Raw genomic sequence first — 17,381 nt, 5'->3', positions numbered from 1 at the left:
ATATTTCATAAGTTTTGGTCACAGATCTAACCAAAGAAAAAGTTGGATAAAAGGGATAAATGATTAGTTTTAATCTTTAAATATTTTCAAAGGGTAAGTTTAATCATTTCCAAACAGTTTCGAAAACTAAAAAAATATGTCCTCAATCAAATTTTTATTATATTCCAATTTTGTGATATAATAATTTTTAACTTTATTTATGTCTAAAACTTTCAGGCAGGAGAGAACGAGCATATGTTGAGTCTATTTGTGGTAAAGTCACCGCTCCAGTGTATCAGTGATGCTCATTTATTTGGTGACGCACTACAATCAGTAAAGCACTCAATCTTTAACCCAATGTCCAAACCACATCAGCTCCTGTTCAAAAACAAAGCATCTCACCTCCGCTATGTGAGCAGAACTGCTTGAATTATAGTGGAAATTATTTAAAATTACCTCGTACCAAAACCTTTTTCTATGACAAACTTATAGAAGCTCAGACAGCATCACAGAATAAATGTTCTTTCAGTAGATATCAAAAGCAGCTTGCAGTTACCCGTTATCCCCTAAGTTGTTTTTGGCCCAGCAGTTGTTAAACCCACAGCTGTGGTTTTCCAGCCTCAAGAGACTGAACAACTTGGAAATGATTTAGTTGTGACTACACAGTAAAAATGTGTCGGCTGCGCGCCTCGTGATAGTGGTACTAGTGTGGAGTCTACGATGGCGGCGTCGTACATACATTGGTGTACCTCAGATAGACAGAGACAGGCAGTAAAGACGAAAGAAGGGATGAGGTGAAGGGGGGGGGCATACCTATCCCTACGGGGAGTGAGGAATTTGTACAAATACCTGGCACAGGCATGCCAAAGTGGTGGAGAAGGGTATAGGATCGTTGAGTCATGCAAAGTCCACAGCTCTTGATATATATAGAAGAAGACACAAGGATGAAAGTGTATTCAAAGGGATAGAGAAGAAGATCCAAATAACTAAAAAAAGTTCATGGAAGTTGTCTCTTGAGGGCTGCTGGACTAGAATATACAGTATACCAATTTAATCTGGACCGTTTGGAACAGACTGTTGTTTAACTTCAACATTCAATGGAAAAAAAGAAAATAGCAGTGGTGGAAGAGACTGACACAGGAGCAGTGTGCTGTTTATTTGCCTTTGTACAGAGCACATCAATCTCTGTCCGTCTGCACAGACACATTATATAATTTTTAATCAAATTTGCTTGAGCTATGAGCTGCTTTGCCCCACTTTAACCTGGAGTCAATGAGTTTCTCTCTATTAATTAGTCACCACTGGTGTTTAGTAAGCAAATCAGGTCTTAGGATGAAGGTGTCGAGAAATTGCTTTCATGCAAAGAGGCTTTCCTGGCTGCAGATGTTGCAAATAAAGTCAGTCAATGACAGAGCAACATACCGTTAAATAACTCATTTTTACCTACAGTCGTAAAACAATATTTCCTTGCAAAAGGTACATAAAATATTATTTACGAATAGCAAACTGGCTGAATGATTAAGTTGTGGGTTCGGTGAATTTTCCATTTTCAGAAATGCTCAGTTATTGTAGATATTTGTAAAGTGATTCACTAATAAACTCACAACTTCTTCAGTTAAAGAGGTTAATTCATCAATCAGTATTTATACTTTATACAAATCATATACGGTATTATACACACATACAGAATACAGTTTAGGTCTTGTGATTGGTCAATTTAGGTCTCCTGATGGGTCAGTCATTGGTCAGTTTAAGTCGCGTGACTAAGATTAAACCTTACCCTAAACCTCTCTAACCTAACCTAACCCTAAAAATTGTTAGCGATATTGGGTTATAACCTAACCCTAACCCTAAACCTAATCCTAACCCGTCTCTAATCATAAGATGCTACATACGTGTACTTCGGTGACCGTATCAATAGCACCGGGGTTGTTTGTACGGCAACCGTACGACACTTTCTTTAAAATAATCTTCAAAAGTAATTTAATTGTATAAGTAATGTATACATTTTAAGCCTTTTTTTAAACTTGATTTTACATCATTTACAATGTTGATACATGAAAAAAAAAAAAAACTACATTGTCTGTTGAGTGGCTGTGAATGATGTGTCAATCTGCTACCATACCGGGTGTGTTTAATCACAGTAATTGTATGTATGCTTCTCACATAATAATAAGCCTACTCTGCCACATTGTGTATATTCAGGCTTTCTGAGGATGTACAGAATCCAGGAGGTCCATGAGGTCTCTGTAAGTTCATGTGGGGTTGAGTGCATGTGTAAAAACAGTGTGGTTTCTTTATTATTCTGTATGTCTTGATTTATCTATTTTATATATGCTGTATGTGCAGAGAAGGAGGTTGTGACACGCCCAGTCAGTAGGTGGTCACAGTGTGACAAATATCCCTACATGTTGTTGACATCAACAGCTCCTTAACCTTTTCCTAGCCGTCCTTGCTTTCTTAGCTCATTTCATTAATTAGCCTAACTATCTCAGAGCAGTGCAGCTGACAAATTGCCTCCTGGCTGACTGTTCTCGCTATCGTATAGCCTTGATTAAATGGGCGGACATTTTTGTGTGTGATGAACGGGTTCTGGACCGGGCAGATCCACAACTTACGATGAGTTATTGACCCTTCCCTTCCCCCGCCTGTGTGCATTTGCAGTTGCTCATCAAATTTCTCCTGATCCCTTCACTACTGAGCCAAGAGTTTGTCCTGTAAGGATTAGCTCATAATTGATGGTCTTCACTCAGGTTTTGGGATTTGTTGTTTGTCACAGCTGATAGTACTAAGGAATATGATAGGCCGAAATATCACTTTTAGGGAATTATTACTCCATCAATTTTAGAAGCTGAGTAAACAAATATGCTTTATTTTCTGTGGCTTTTATCAGATTTGGTAAGTACATAGGGATGTAACGATTCATTCAACTCCCGATACGATTCGATTCACGATACTGGGTTCACGATATGATTCTCTCACAATTTATTTTACAAAATGGGACTGTAGACAAATGATGACTGAAAAATATTCCTTTATTTTTTGGGGGAAAAACTAGAAAATACTGTACTATTTTTATTTTTATTTTTCATTGTCAAAAGAATCCCTTGATAAACTATTCAAAACAATGAGGTTTACCTAAAAATAAATCCTGAATGAAATAAAGTAATGATACAAATGAAAAAGAAGCCTATTAATTTAAATTCTGGTTCTATAGTAAACAATGCAAAACTGCATAATAGTTCCTTTTCTTTTTAAAAGTGCAACTGAAAATGTATTTTGTGCCTTAACAATTGGACTTAAAAAAAAACAGTCATTGCACTGTAATTACATCAGATATTTGTTTGGACCAGCAGAGGGCGCTGGTAACTCAGTGGTCAGTTGGCATGCAGTTATTCTAGCAGTGAAGGTGAGATGCTATGCTAGCAGACAGAGCTAATAGAAAAACGTAACTTTTACAGATATTCACGTAATATTACAGATATTCTTTCGGTGCTAAAGTGGTAAGGAATCATTTATGAACAAGTTTTAGAGTAGTAAGCGATTCCGCCCGCCGCCTACACTTCTGGACAAGAGAAGGATAAATAGATAGCACCCTGTGCTGTTTAAAAAAAGTACTGCGATTCAATTTTCAGAGTATCGATATCAACCGTGATACCTATGAATCGATTTTTAACTGTCTTACGATTAATCGTTACATCCTTAGTAGGTAAATGGAAATCTAATAACTTTTAACTGTTCTGAAACAGACTTACTTTCAAATCTTTGACGATATATAACTATCTTTTTGACTAGATCAGTTTGTAGCTTTGAAAAGCACAGTGAAAGAAAACTGCCTGCTGCTAGAGATCTGAACACTGGCCCCTAAAGTAAGGCTGAAAAGGGCCCACACTGCACATCAAACCAATCTGCAATTACCCATGAAAACATGGAGCATTTGATTTGGACCTCGTGTGACTATGACAAAATCTGGAACCTGTTTCACGATATTAGGCAGGAGTTTGCCGCTCCATTTACAGGAATTCTATCAGCCTTTCACACGCTCATGTGGAACGTCATCAAAGCAGCCAGCAGTGAGCTAAACTCCCACTTTACGAGAAACACTGTCGGGTGGTGCCACTTAAAATGCGATTGATGCCAAAGGATAAAGATATTAATTTTAAAGTGTTAAATACTATCTACACGTGTAATGTCTTTTTATATTGAATGTTTGTTATTGATGTGAGTAAATGTTCTTTTTGTGATATTCATTGTGAGACTTTAGATCAATTTTTTTTCCATATGTGAGCTCTCAAAGACTGTTTGGATTTCATTAGGGCAGACATAGGCAACTGGCGGCCCGGGGGCCATATGCGGCCCTGGGTCTAATTTTATGCAGCCCTCAAAGTAAATGTACAAAATGACAGAAAAATATACAAAACAAGAGCAAGAATACATTAAAAATGACAAAGAATTACAACATTGCAGGTAAATACAGTAAAAGACGAGAAAAATATTGAAAATGCTCCAAAAACACACAATTACTATAAAAATGAACAAAACGACATCAGTAATACACAATATTTATATACACATTTACGGAAAATGACAACAAAAGTACACAAAAAGACAAGAAAAACATCAAACATGACTCTGCAAACCCACAGTACTAACAAACAAGCAAAACAACAACAGAAATACACAAAATTTACTCCAAAAAAATGCAAAATGACAGCTCAATACACAATATGACTCCAAAAAACATATATTTTACAGGAAAAATACATTAAATGACAACGGAAATGCACAAAATGCCTCACAATAAGTAATACAACAACAAACATACACAGAATGAGAGAAATACACAAAATTACTTTAAAAACTCTTTGTTCTTTCCTGTATTAATGCTCAGCTCGCTCATTATTCTAAACGTTGATATGAATGTTTATAATGTGGCCCTCCGATCAAACAAACACACATTTTTGTGGTTCGCTGTGGTAAGAGTTCCCTTTCTCTGCATTAGAGGATTAGATTTCTGGTCAGTATTCTGGTTTTTCATTGAGTTTGGTCAGATTAAGTTTGGTGTAAAAATAAAGGATGAAAGTAAAGATTTTTTTGTACAACCCAATGTTAATTTTGGCAACATTTTTCATTCATAAATGTAGATATTTAAAAACGGTGCAATGTTTTTCAGATTTTTTTTTAATGAGTTAAAAATATTCTAAAAAAAACACTGTTAAGTTTGTTTTAATCTAAACTTGCTTTTAAGATTTCCCAAACTATTGGAAATTAGTTTTTATGAGTTGCCTCTGATTTATTTTGCATGGTTTCAGTTTTTATTTTCTGTTTAGTTCATGATTGTCAATGTTGTTTATTGTGTTTTGATCAATCTTTTTATGTTTTGTGAATGGGGTTATTTGTTAATTTAAAAATTGTACATGTAGAAAATTAAATGTCAAATCAATGTCAGCTTTATTGTCGACTCTACTATATGTGCAGAATATGTAGAGAATCAAAATCACTTTTCTCTCTGCCTGAAACCTTTACAAACACAAAAACACAACAATGTAGAATATATCAATTATAAAGACAGGACAACAAGTATTTACAATATGTACAGTGAGAGTGCAGATATGAATATGAAAAAACATTATGACGAGAAAACACACACACACTAAATAGTTTACAACAGGCTTTAAAACAGGGTATACATATTGACCATGTTTATTAAATACTCCAGTGGTAGATATGTGAAAGTAAGAAATATATGATAATTCCATCCATGCTATGTGATAGAAACCCTAAAACAGTTACCCAAATTATGCTACTGTTCTTCTTCTTTTATGTCCGACGGACAAATAATTACTGACGGTTGTCTTAAAAGTCTCATTTTTAAGACCACTCACTTTTTAAAGGCATCACTTATCTTTTGTTGCCACAATTTATCTCCTTATAGGTCATAAAACATCCAAGGTGTTGAGTATTTCATTTAGGTTTAGGGTCCCAACAGGTGCTTAACAGAACACTGGTCTGTAATTAGACCCTCAGAAACCAGGTGTGTGTGTGTGTGTGTGTGTGTGTGTGTGTGTGTGTGTGTGTGTGTGTGTGTGTGTGTGTGTGTGTGTGTGTGTGTGTGTGTGTGTGTGTGTGTGTGCGCGCGTGTGCGTGTGCGTGTGCGTGTGCGTGTGCGTGTGTGCGTGTGTGCGTGTGTGTGTGTGTGTGTGTGTGTGATCTTGCAGCTATGTCTGATTGTGGAACATTTTCTCAGGTTTTTACCACCAGTTCACTGATAGACACAGCAAATATTGTATAAAGCTGCCCCCATCCGGCACAGAAACAGTACTGCATCCTTACATGAAGCTATCAGGCCCTAAAAAAAAAAGAAAATAGCATAGCAGCAGCTAATGCAATGCAATTAATTTAGGGAGGTAGATATGTTTCTTTATTATTTAATTAAAAAAAGAAAAACACTTCTCATTCAAAAGAAAATTAACTTCAAACAAAAATGAATATTTTCAATCAAAGGAAAAATAAGTTTATTTGAGACCCAAATAATTCCATTTGAACACGTTTTTCTTTGATTGAAAATGTTTTTGTTTTTTTTTCTAATTGAAATTTTTTCTTTGAAATGTTTTTCTTTGACATTTTTTTCTTTGATTTAATTTTTTTTTTTAAATGTACTTCCCATAATATGGCCCAAATACAAAAAATTTGACTTCAATCAAAAAAAAAGTGTTCAAATGGAATTATTTGGATCTCAAATATTCTTTTGCATTTGAACACTTGTTTTCTTTGATTGAAAATATTTATTTTTGATTGAAGGCAAGTCAAATTTATTTGTATCGCGCATTTCATACACAAGGCAACTCAATGTGCTTTAAATGATCAAAAAGCACAACAGAAGACATTCAACAGCTGAAAATCAATAAGAACATTTAAAATCATCAAGAAACACATTACATCAACAACATGAGCAAAAATGTCCCTGTCAATCATATGCATTAAAAAGACTGCCTTTAACTTTGATTTAAAATTCTTCACATCGGATGCTGACTTCAGCACTGCTGGCAGTTTGTTCCACTTCTTTGCAGCATAACAACTAAAAGCAGCATCACCATGTTTACTGTGAGCTCTGGGCTCTACTATCTGACCTGTGTCCATAGATCTGAGAGACCTGCTGGGTTCATACCTGACTAACATCTCACTGATGTATTCTGGACCAAACCCATTCACAGATTTATACACCAGCAGCAGAACTTTCAAGTCTATTCTGAGGCCGACTGGGAACCAGTGGAAAGATTTTAAGATTGAAGTAAACTTTTTTTTGATTGAAAATGTTATTTTTTATTGAATAATAAAGACACAAATCTACCGCCATATATATTTAGTCTCTGTAGTTATAAATGAGGCTCACAAAAGAGAAGAAAAGGCTTCCTTGGAGCATGACTGATATGTTGGTAACAAACAAGTATAGGATGATGATAAGAAGATATAGAAAGTGGACAGATAAATGAGTAGATTATATTCTGACAATAATATGCTGACTGACTGGACAAAGAGTCTCCCACAGAAGTGACAACCAATGGCTTTTTTTTTGTGCATTATAACAAGTACAGCTTTAATTCAACACGCTAAGTGATAGGGATTATTTAATTTTCAGAATTAAAAAAAAAAAAAAAAAAAACACTAAATCTGCTAGGGATTTAACGATTAATCGTAAGGCAGTTAAAAATTGATTCATAGGTATCATGATTGACATCGATACTTTCAAAATTGAATCACAGTACTTTTTTTAAACAGCAGAGGGCGCTATACAGGTAAAAGCCAGTAAATTAGAATATTTAGAAAAACCTGATGTATTTCAGTAATTGCATTCAAAAGGTGTAACTTGTACATTATATTTATTCATTGCACACAGACTGATGCATTCAAATGTTTATTTCATTTAATTTTGATGATTTGAAGTGGCAACAAATGAAAATCCAAAATTCCGTGTGTCACAAAATTAGAATATTACTTAAGGCTGATACAAAAAAGGGATTTTTAGAAATGTTGGCCAACTGAAAAGTATGAAAATGAAAAATATGAGCATGTACAATACTCAATACTTGGTTGGAGCTCCTTTTGCCTCAATTACTGCGTTAATGCGGCGTGGCATGGAGTCCATGAGTTTCTGGCACTGCTCGGGTGTTATGAGAGCCCAGGTTGCCCTGATAGTGGCCTTCAACTCTTCTGCGTTTTTGGGTCTGGCATTCTGCATCTTCCTTTTCACAATACCCCACAGATTTTCTATGGGGCTAAGGTCAGGGGAGTTGGCTGGCCAATTTAGAACAGAAATACCATGGTCCGTAAACCAGGCACGGGTAGATTTTGCGCTGTGTGCAGGCGCCAAGTCCTGTTGGAACTTGAAATCCCCATCTCCATAGAGCAGGTCAGCAGCAGGAAGCATGAAGTGCTCTAAAACTTGCTGGTATACGGCTGCGTTGACCCTGGATCTCAGGAAACAGAGTGGACCGACACCAGCAGATGACATGGCACCCCAAACCATCACTGATGGTGGAAACTTTACACTAGACTTCAGGCAACGTGGATCCTGTGCCTCTCCTGTCCTCCTCCAGACTCTGGGACCTCGATTTCCAAAGGAAATGCAAAATTTGCTTTCGTCAGAAAACATGACTTTGGACCACTCAGCAGCAGTCCAGCTCTTTTTTTCCTTAGCCCAGGTGAGACGCTTTTCGCGCTGTTTCTTGGTCAACAGTGGCTTGACACGAGGTATGCGGCAGTTGAAACCCATGTCTTTCAAGCGTCTCTTGGTGGTGGATCTTGAAGCACTGGCTCCAGCAGCTGTCCACTCCTTGTGAATCTCCCCCACATTCTTGAATGGGTTTTTTTTCACAATCCTGACCAGGGCGCGGTGATCCCTATTGCTTGTACACTTTTTCTGACCACAGTTGTTCCTTCCCTTTGCCTCTCCATTAATGTGTTTGGACACAGAGCTCTGAGAACAGCCAGCCTCTTCAGCAATAACCTTTTGTGTCTTTCCCTCCTTGTGCAATGTGTCTATGGTCGCCTTTTGGACAGCTGTCAAATCTGAAGTCTTCCCCATGTTTGTGTAGGCTTCAGGACTGGACTGAGAGACCATTTAAAGCCCTTTGCAGGTGTTTTGAGTTAATCAGCTGATTAGTTTGTGGCACCAGGTATCTTCAAAATTTAACCCTAACACAATATTCTAATTTTGTGACACACGGGATTTTGGATTTTCATTTGTTGCCACTTCAAATCATCAAAATTAAATGAAATAAACATTTGAATGCATCAGTCTGTGTGCAATGAATGAATATAATGTACAAGTTACACCTTTTGAATGCAATTACTGAAATAAATCAGGTTTTTCTAAATATTCTAATTTACTGGCTTTTACCTGTATATGTATCCCTTCTCTTGTCCAGCAGTGCACCTGGCGGGCGGAATCTGCTACTACTTTCTTTCTGGCCGCCTTCTACTCTTAAACATGTTCATAGATGATTCCTTACCCCTTTAGCACTCCAAGAATATCTGCATGCCAACCGACCACTGGGTTACCAGCACCCTCTGCTGGTCCAAACAAATATCTGATGTAAATCAGTGCAATTACTGTTTCTTTTTTTTTTTTTTTTTTAAGTCCAATTGTTAAGGCACAAAATACATTTTCAGTTGCACTTTTAAAAAGACAAAGAACTATTATGCAGTTTTGCATTGTTTACTATAGAACCAGAATTTTAATTAATAGGCTTCTTCTTCATTTGTATTATTCCTTTATTTATTTCATTCAAGATTTATTTTTAGTTAAATTGCATTGTTTTGAATAGTTTATCAAGGGATTCTTTTGACAATGAAAAATAAAAGGAAAATAATACAGTATTTTCTAGTTTTTTTCCCCCGAAAAAAATAAAGGAATATTTCTCAGTCATCATTTGACTACAGTCCCATTTTGTAAAATAAATTGTGAGAGAATCGTATCGTGAACCCATGTATCGTGAATCGAATCGTATCGGGAGTTGAGTGAATTGTTACATCTACTAAAATCTGCTCTTTCCTCTACATAGTCTGTGCTGAGTTTGACATCATTGGCCTTTACCAAATCCCTCCCCCTCTGTGTGCTTCCTCCTCCCTAACAGTTTTCCATGGATCAATTATAATTACAGCATTGTTTTTATTCAAATGCTTATGCAATTTTAAATGGACTCCTCCCACTGAATGCGTGCTGTAAATCCATAAGCAATGAGTCAGTTTATACTGGTGTAAACACCTAAAAGACGTAGAAAATGTTCCCCTGATTGATTTTTCAATATTATTTCTCTGCTGATCGCTTTCATTTGGCACTGTTTGTTGTGTCTGTGACATTAGATGAAGGCGTCTTTGCTATTTGCCCTCATTCATTTCCAATCTGGTTGCTATTTCCATGACTGGGTGATGACATCATAGATCATTCTTGAGTCAGATTAAGACAGATTAAACATAGATCCATACACAAGAAGATGCCCTCTCTTCCTCTCGCTCAGTCTGTCAGCCTTTCTTTGTTTTCTGTGTGTCTGTAACCCAAACCAACCCACACACTGACAACAATACCAACTCTGTACTTGTGCATTTGAGCTTCTTTTGGGTTGGTGAAACAATGTCTGATATCTGTCATTTAGCTATTGCTTGGTTGCTGCTTTACAAAGTGTTTATATCAGCTATACATGGTAGTTCAAACTAGGGCACAATAATGTTAAAATTTGGTCTTCTTTTCCACACCCGAAATCTGCGGCCCACTTATAACTACTAGGAATGTCCCGATACAACTTTTTCGTTTCCGATATGATACCGATATTGCAGGCCTGCGTACCGGCCGATTGCGAAATTGATCCAATATCAGCATCAATCATGCATTTTTTTTATTTCTTTAATGAAAAAATAATAATGGCTTATTTTGTAGTGTGTGTCACGGCAAATTTGCGGTTGACTTGCCATCACATGTGTAATGTTAGAAAAGGCTTGATCAAGTGATCAAACAGAGAACAATAGTCAACAACAGTAGGTATGAGAAAAACTGACCCATTTATTATTAACCAATTGGTTACATTAATATTAACCTTCAACATAATATCTACAATTAAATTAAATAAATAAAAATGAATTGGTGAAATAAATAAATAAAAAATTGGAAAATCCGAAATTTTGAATCCGATATTTGTTTTCAGGCTAATATCGGACCAATATCAATATGTGAAAGATCATCAAACTTATTGTTAAACAAATAATAATTCAGCTAATATATTCTCCAATATAAAATATTTATGAATGCACACTCGGAAACAATTCATCACTTAGTTTTAATACTTTCATCATGAAAGACAATTGATGTTAGGGACAGTTTAGAAGCTAAACAGCATAAAACAAGTGGTGCAATTTGGAGTGACAAACGTATACTGTAAGGCAAGGCAAGTTTATTTGTATAGCGCATTTCATACACAAGGCAACTCAATGTGCTTTACATGATAAAACATTCAATTGTTTCAAATCAATAAGAACATTTAAAATCATCAGTAAAATCAATTCAAATCATCAACAAACACATTACATCAACAACGTGACCAAAAATCTCTCTCAATCATATGCAGTGTATTCAATGAATTAAGACCCAGGGTCTAACGTTCTAACATAGAGGAAATTCATTCTAAAAAATATTATTGTACTGATAAAATATATATTATGAAAATACTTACTGGGGAAACAAAATAATTTAAACATCTGTTTGAAGAGCAATATTTACAAATAAAGCTTTATTCACAAAATGTAATTAATTAAACGTCAACAAAGCCAACATTGCACGTTTAATCTAACATTTTTACTCAATTTGTACCAAACTTTAGATAAACGTGGATCGTTTGCTGTGACAAGGTCACTGTATACAGCGGTCTGAAGGCGCGTGTCTGTTCCGTGAGCCTCTCTCTCTCCCTCGCGACGTGAGCGCGCGCTCAGCAAAGCCAGGACTCGTCGGCTCGAGCTCCTGCATGTGCAGGCAGCGCGCGTTTCTTTACTTTTTTAATTTCTTTTTTTTTTTTTTAAACTATCCTTTACTTTCAGTTTGATAAGGACATAAAGTGACGCTAGACCTTTTGAATGTGAGGAAGATGATTCTGTGGGGTAAGTGCTGAATGTAAAGTTATTATTATTAATATTAAATAAATGTCAATGTCTGTAATAGGAATATGAAGTGTCATTATTTACACAATAATTATCAGTAACACTTCTAGAGTTCCTATAGTTTATGGTCCATGTTGAAATTTTTTTACATACAGATTGAGAATATTAGGTGCAGCATTATCTTTTACCTTCTGTACAGTATGATCAGGTTCAATATAATCTGCTGGACACTATGTGATGCTATGTTAACAGATAAAAGCAGCCTAAGGCCTTCTATGCTTTATGTATTTCTGGTATATTTTGTGTGACTGGCAACATGTATTGTTTCATTATGCTTGAATTATTTTGCTTGTAGGCAGCAGTGATGTAAACGTTCAGTCTCACAGCCAGAAGGCCCTGTGTTTTATTCCCACTGTCAGCCTGAATCTTCTCAATGTGGAGTTTACGTGTTCTCTGCATGTTCAGGTGTTCTCCTGGGAGTGTGGATGTGTTTTCCTGTCTCCATGTGTTGACCATGCAACAGTCTTAGCACCTCATCTCTACAGGTTATCATGGATGTTATGCTTTTTAGATGTGAGGACATAATATTTAAAAGTGGACATGTAGTTTATACTTATTTTTTGAAATATCAAAGCTACTGTAGTTAATGGATTACTCGATTATGTAAATTCTATAGTAATTAGATTATGAAAGGAGCAACAATATCAATAACCAAGGGGTTGGGGTTTCAATCCTGCCCTATCCAAGTCATTGTCGCTGTGTCCTTGGGCAAGGCACTTTACCCACATTGCCTCGTATGACTGTATGAATTGTGCATGATTGCTGCGTAAATTTTAAACCAACACAGTGCACTCTGCACTATCTTAACTCCTCAGATTAACATTTGGTCATCATCACACAGTGTTCTCTGTCCGTGCACAAAGCTGCAGGGGGAGGGACAGTCGCAGAAAAAGTTTCAATTAGATGGAATTAGGCTGCATGCCGAGAGGACTCTATGCTTGAGCTTTTTATTATCACTTAATAACAATGAGCCGTAATGTGTGGGCGTGCATCATCAGGGAATAGTTATACCAAACCTTTATTTATATGGTACATGGAAGCACATGATTTTTAACTTTGTTCTGGTAACATTTCAAAATAATATTTAATGATATGACAATAGTAATGTATATATGAGAGGATATGTAATATCAAAGAGAACTATTGAAAATAAATGGTGACTACCAAGTGTTGAGACAGGAGGAAATGAGTTTTAGACCTCTTCCTCATCTCTGTTTGGGTTTAGGAGTCAGAGTTTCAGTGTTAGCTCTTCCTCTCATTATTAGAATGACTTCACCAAGGGTTGGATTATTCACCCCCTTGTCGAAAACAATTGCTGGGATTTGATCTTTGAGCGAGACAGGTCAGTGTTACTCTCGTCGTGACGTAAATAATGTTTTCAAAGGTAATCCACAGTTCTTAATCAACCCGTGAAATGCGGGGACTGTAATCTCTAGGTTTTGGTAAGGAGGAAAAATACTTCCAGTGCACAGTGAGGGAAACATTTACATGAACCGTGTTAATGAGAATAGTTTGAGGGAATTTTGCTAAAACAGATTATTTATGGAACTTTACTTCCTGTTACCTTTGGAAACTGCACAAACACACTTTTTGCTGTAATAACTGAATATTTTCCAAATATGTCAAATATTTTTTGAGAATATCTCTAAACCATTATAGTCCATAAATGTATACAGTATAAGCAATGCATTGTTTGTCACATTTCAGTTACATTTTATAGTTTTAAATATGTTGTTTAATACTTTTGTGGGTAAATTATTCAAATTGACCCCCCCCCCCAAATGAAAAATAATACAAACAAATAAATTACAAATTCATATTTTGTCTCACTGCTAGATTCTAAAATTAAAAGTGCGTCTGTGGAGGATCAGGTGGTAGGATCTGTCAAAGTGTGAAGAGTTTATTATCTCAAAGTGTCTTTGATCAGGAGTGGACACTGAACCTTAGGTTGCTTCCAAAGGAGGCTTCAGTTGCACAGCAGCTATGAATTAGTTAATGTGTCTAAAGAAATAGTCAAACAGGTTTTTATAAATCAAATTTTATTACCAGTTCAAAGTTAAACTTCACCTCTCACTGTTATGTACGGCATTTGCAGCAACACAATGATGATGAATAGAAAGAGTGTAACATAAATACAAGTACTGTACATTCTTCTATTTTTATTCGCAATTACATTTTTCTATGTACGTATGGTTAATATCTAGGCATTTGAAATGCAGAAAAATGTATTGGGGTTTTAGAAATATTCTGTTCTAAAAAAATCTTCTCCATTTATTTTGAAACTGATTTTGAAAAAGTTTACAATAAATGTGCAAAAACTTAAAATATCTTTGATTTTAGGAAATATTTAGGCGGTTTGTAATCATTATAATGTTGATGTGGTTATGCAGCTATCAGCTACAGCACCATGTGATCTTTATTGATCAGAGAGAGGAAATGTTTCTGCTGTGTTGGACATGGATGTTTGTTTACTGGATCATTAAAGGTTTTGGGTTTGCTGAGTGTTTGTAGAAGAAATGTAGCTGGGTGAACATCATCAGGTCTTGTGTTGTAAAGTAAAAATACTAAGCATAAACTAAAGATTATAAACGAGCTAACAACAAAGCATGTGTCACACACAAACAGAGATCGACAAAAGAGAGATGGACACAATATGTGTCCTCGTTTCGCCCATCGATCAATATCAGCTATTGATGTCTCTATATGTGCATCATGGCTTCATTTGGTAGGTTTTGTGTTGTACACAGTTAGTGCAGTGTTGATTAAACTCCACAATTGTCAAACTTTTATTGACCAACAAAGTCATTATTCTGAGATTGCTCATCTGAGCAATCCAAAAGGATACAAAGACAATGGAAATCTGTAAGGAAATTCCATTTAGTAAATAATCAGAAGAAATTATAATAACCAATGACTTTGGGAAGATATTTTGAAAAGAAGACATTATGTATTAACCTTGCCTGCAAGATGGATGCTGATGTTCACATATCCGGGTGTGACGAAGGCAGAAGCGCCGAAGCAAAAATGGCGCATGCGAGAGATCTTGCTGGGTTTTCGCTATTAGCATAGCTCTCAATCAAAATAGAAAGATGTCGACGCAGGAGGATGGTTAACGTGCCCTTAACTCACATACTCGTGTTGCAAAAACAGCAAAAGTCACTCAACGACATAATGACCGCAGCGTTACTATCCCAAAAGAAAGTTTTCACCAGTGGAGCCTTGTTGTTGTTGTAGCAGCGTCTCTGCGGCGCATGCCGATGACGACAACATCATTTGTTACCGTGTGATTGGCTAAAACGAATCATGGTGGACAGGTGCTTCGCCCAATCATCTTCAAGCATTCTGTTCATGTCCCTCCCTGGTTCCCAAAGGATTCGCCAGACACAGACCCAGACCCAGATCGATGTGGAGAACTGGAGTTAGAGGGAGGGGCTACACATCAATTTGGCTCTTGCCAGGTTAATTATGTATAATAAACGTGTGAAAAAAAAACAAATGAGTTCGCAAAACTAACATTGTTTCTCCATGAACCCATGCATGTACTGACTTTTATTGAATTTTAAACTTTTTTTGTAAGAGTAAATTTTGCCCCTTTCAGAAAATTTTTTTCTGATTATTTTTACTGATTTGAAAAAGGATCTCAGATGAGTTTGACATTTGTTAAACTTTTAATTGTTTAATTTTCAAGTACAAGGATCTTATAATAATCTATTTTGCCTTTAGCATTTTTACCTCATTTGATTTATTTATAGTATATGTATTTTATTGGTTGATGTGACCCTGATCTAAGAGATGATAAATAACTTATCATTTAATGTGCTTGAATAAAACAAAGTCATTGAATCTGTTGCTTTGTTTTTAAATATGTTTTATCTATCCAAATGTGGACCAGTAATGAAGAATCGTTTGACAATATTTAGTATTCACATTTTTGATGGTATCTAAATATAAAACCCATATTTCAGACACTTTTCCCACGTCCATTCATAGTCCATATATATCCCTACATGAAATTTGCCACCACACAGTGATAAGGCAACTAGAACATGTGCATGCAAACTCAAGTCACACACACACAAACACCACACACACACACCTCATCACCTCCTTCAGCTTTTTTTTTTTTTGTCAAGTGACATGTCACCCAGGAATTTGTGATATCAGACCTGTGAGCTTTTTCATCTGTTAGTATGTTGGCAGGAGTCCTAACAGAAGCACAAAGTTTAGGTATAAAAGTTACGTTACATACTGTATTTGTTCGTCAACAGAGTAAGGCAGTATGTGCTTGAAGTCCTGTGCATGTTAAAACCTACATGTCCAGGGAAATTTTCTCACATTTTATTTGTTTATTATTTATTTGAATGGACATTTTTAGTAATGAACACAAAAATGTATCTCCAATCTGAAATATTAATTGAGTTTCTTGGAAAATCATTGTTGATTATTAGATATACTGTAGTAACGCTCAATGTTCTACTTCTTCCATGCTATCTTAAACTGCGTATGACCCCTATAATATTAGCCTCCCTGTACGCATATCTGTGACTAATAGTAGAGGCTCTTATGTAAGTCTATTGAGGATTAGCAAAACCCTGGGTCAGATTACTGAAGTTACAGCTATAATCTTCTTCTTCTCACCAGCAGAGAAAACTGTCTGGTAGTTCACCAGTCCAGAGTTCAGAGTTATCCTCTCCCTTCATATGAGCTGTATTCACAGTCTAAACTTCAATTTAAAGCAATCCCCTGGTTTTACATCTGGTCTTTATTCTGCTATTTAGAGTCTTATGCCCTGACAAAAGTCATACCTTTAAGAATAATGACACATCATGCATAGCTATAACCTATAAACCTCCCAATGGTTTTGTGTTTGCCCAGGACCAGTTGATGCAGGTGTAGCTGGCTATGGTTCTCCAGGTTGAGAAGCAACACTTCTGTCTCCAAGATTCCAAAGACAAAGGGACATGCCAGCCTTGGTAGGCCACTGATGAGTTACCAATCAGAAGTTAAAACAATCTATCAATGTTTGTGAAACTAACTTTCACTTTTTCATTCTTTTTGTTTGTTGTAATGCGTCCTCAAGAATGGCAGCTTGGCACACACGACCCAATGAATATTAAAACAGTGACCGGCAGCCGATCAGAGGAAGCTGAACCACCAGCAGTTTTTTGTTACTAGCCTCTGTGATTTTTGCCCCC

General features: G+C 36.2%; 1 long non-coding RNA gene across 1 annotated transcript in view; it reads left to right on the top strand.

Annotated features, from left to right (window-relative positions):
- Nucleotides 1-17,381, top strand: part of LOC114477578 (uncharacterized) — a 27,714-nt gene extending 10,333 nt beyond the window's left edge. Inside the window, exons 2-3 of the long non-coding RNA XR_003675731.1 lie at nucleotides 17,062-17,159; nucleotides 17,267-17,381. This is a non-coding gene — a long non-coding RNA (uncharacterized LOC114477578). The remainder of the gene's footprint in view (nucleotides 1-17,061; nucleotides 17,160-17,266) is intronic.

This window comes from Gouania willdenowi, chromosome 16 (assembly GCF_900634775.1).
Source record: "Gouania willdenowi chromosome 16, fGouWil2.1, whole genome shotgun sequence".
Classification (NCBI taxonomy): Eukaryota; Metazoa; Chordata; class Actinopteri; order Blenniiformes; family Gobiesocidae; genus Gouania; species Gouania willdenowi.
This window is presented reverse-complemented; position numbering and strand designations above follow the sequence as displayed.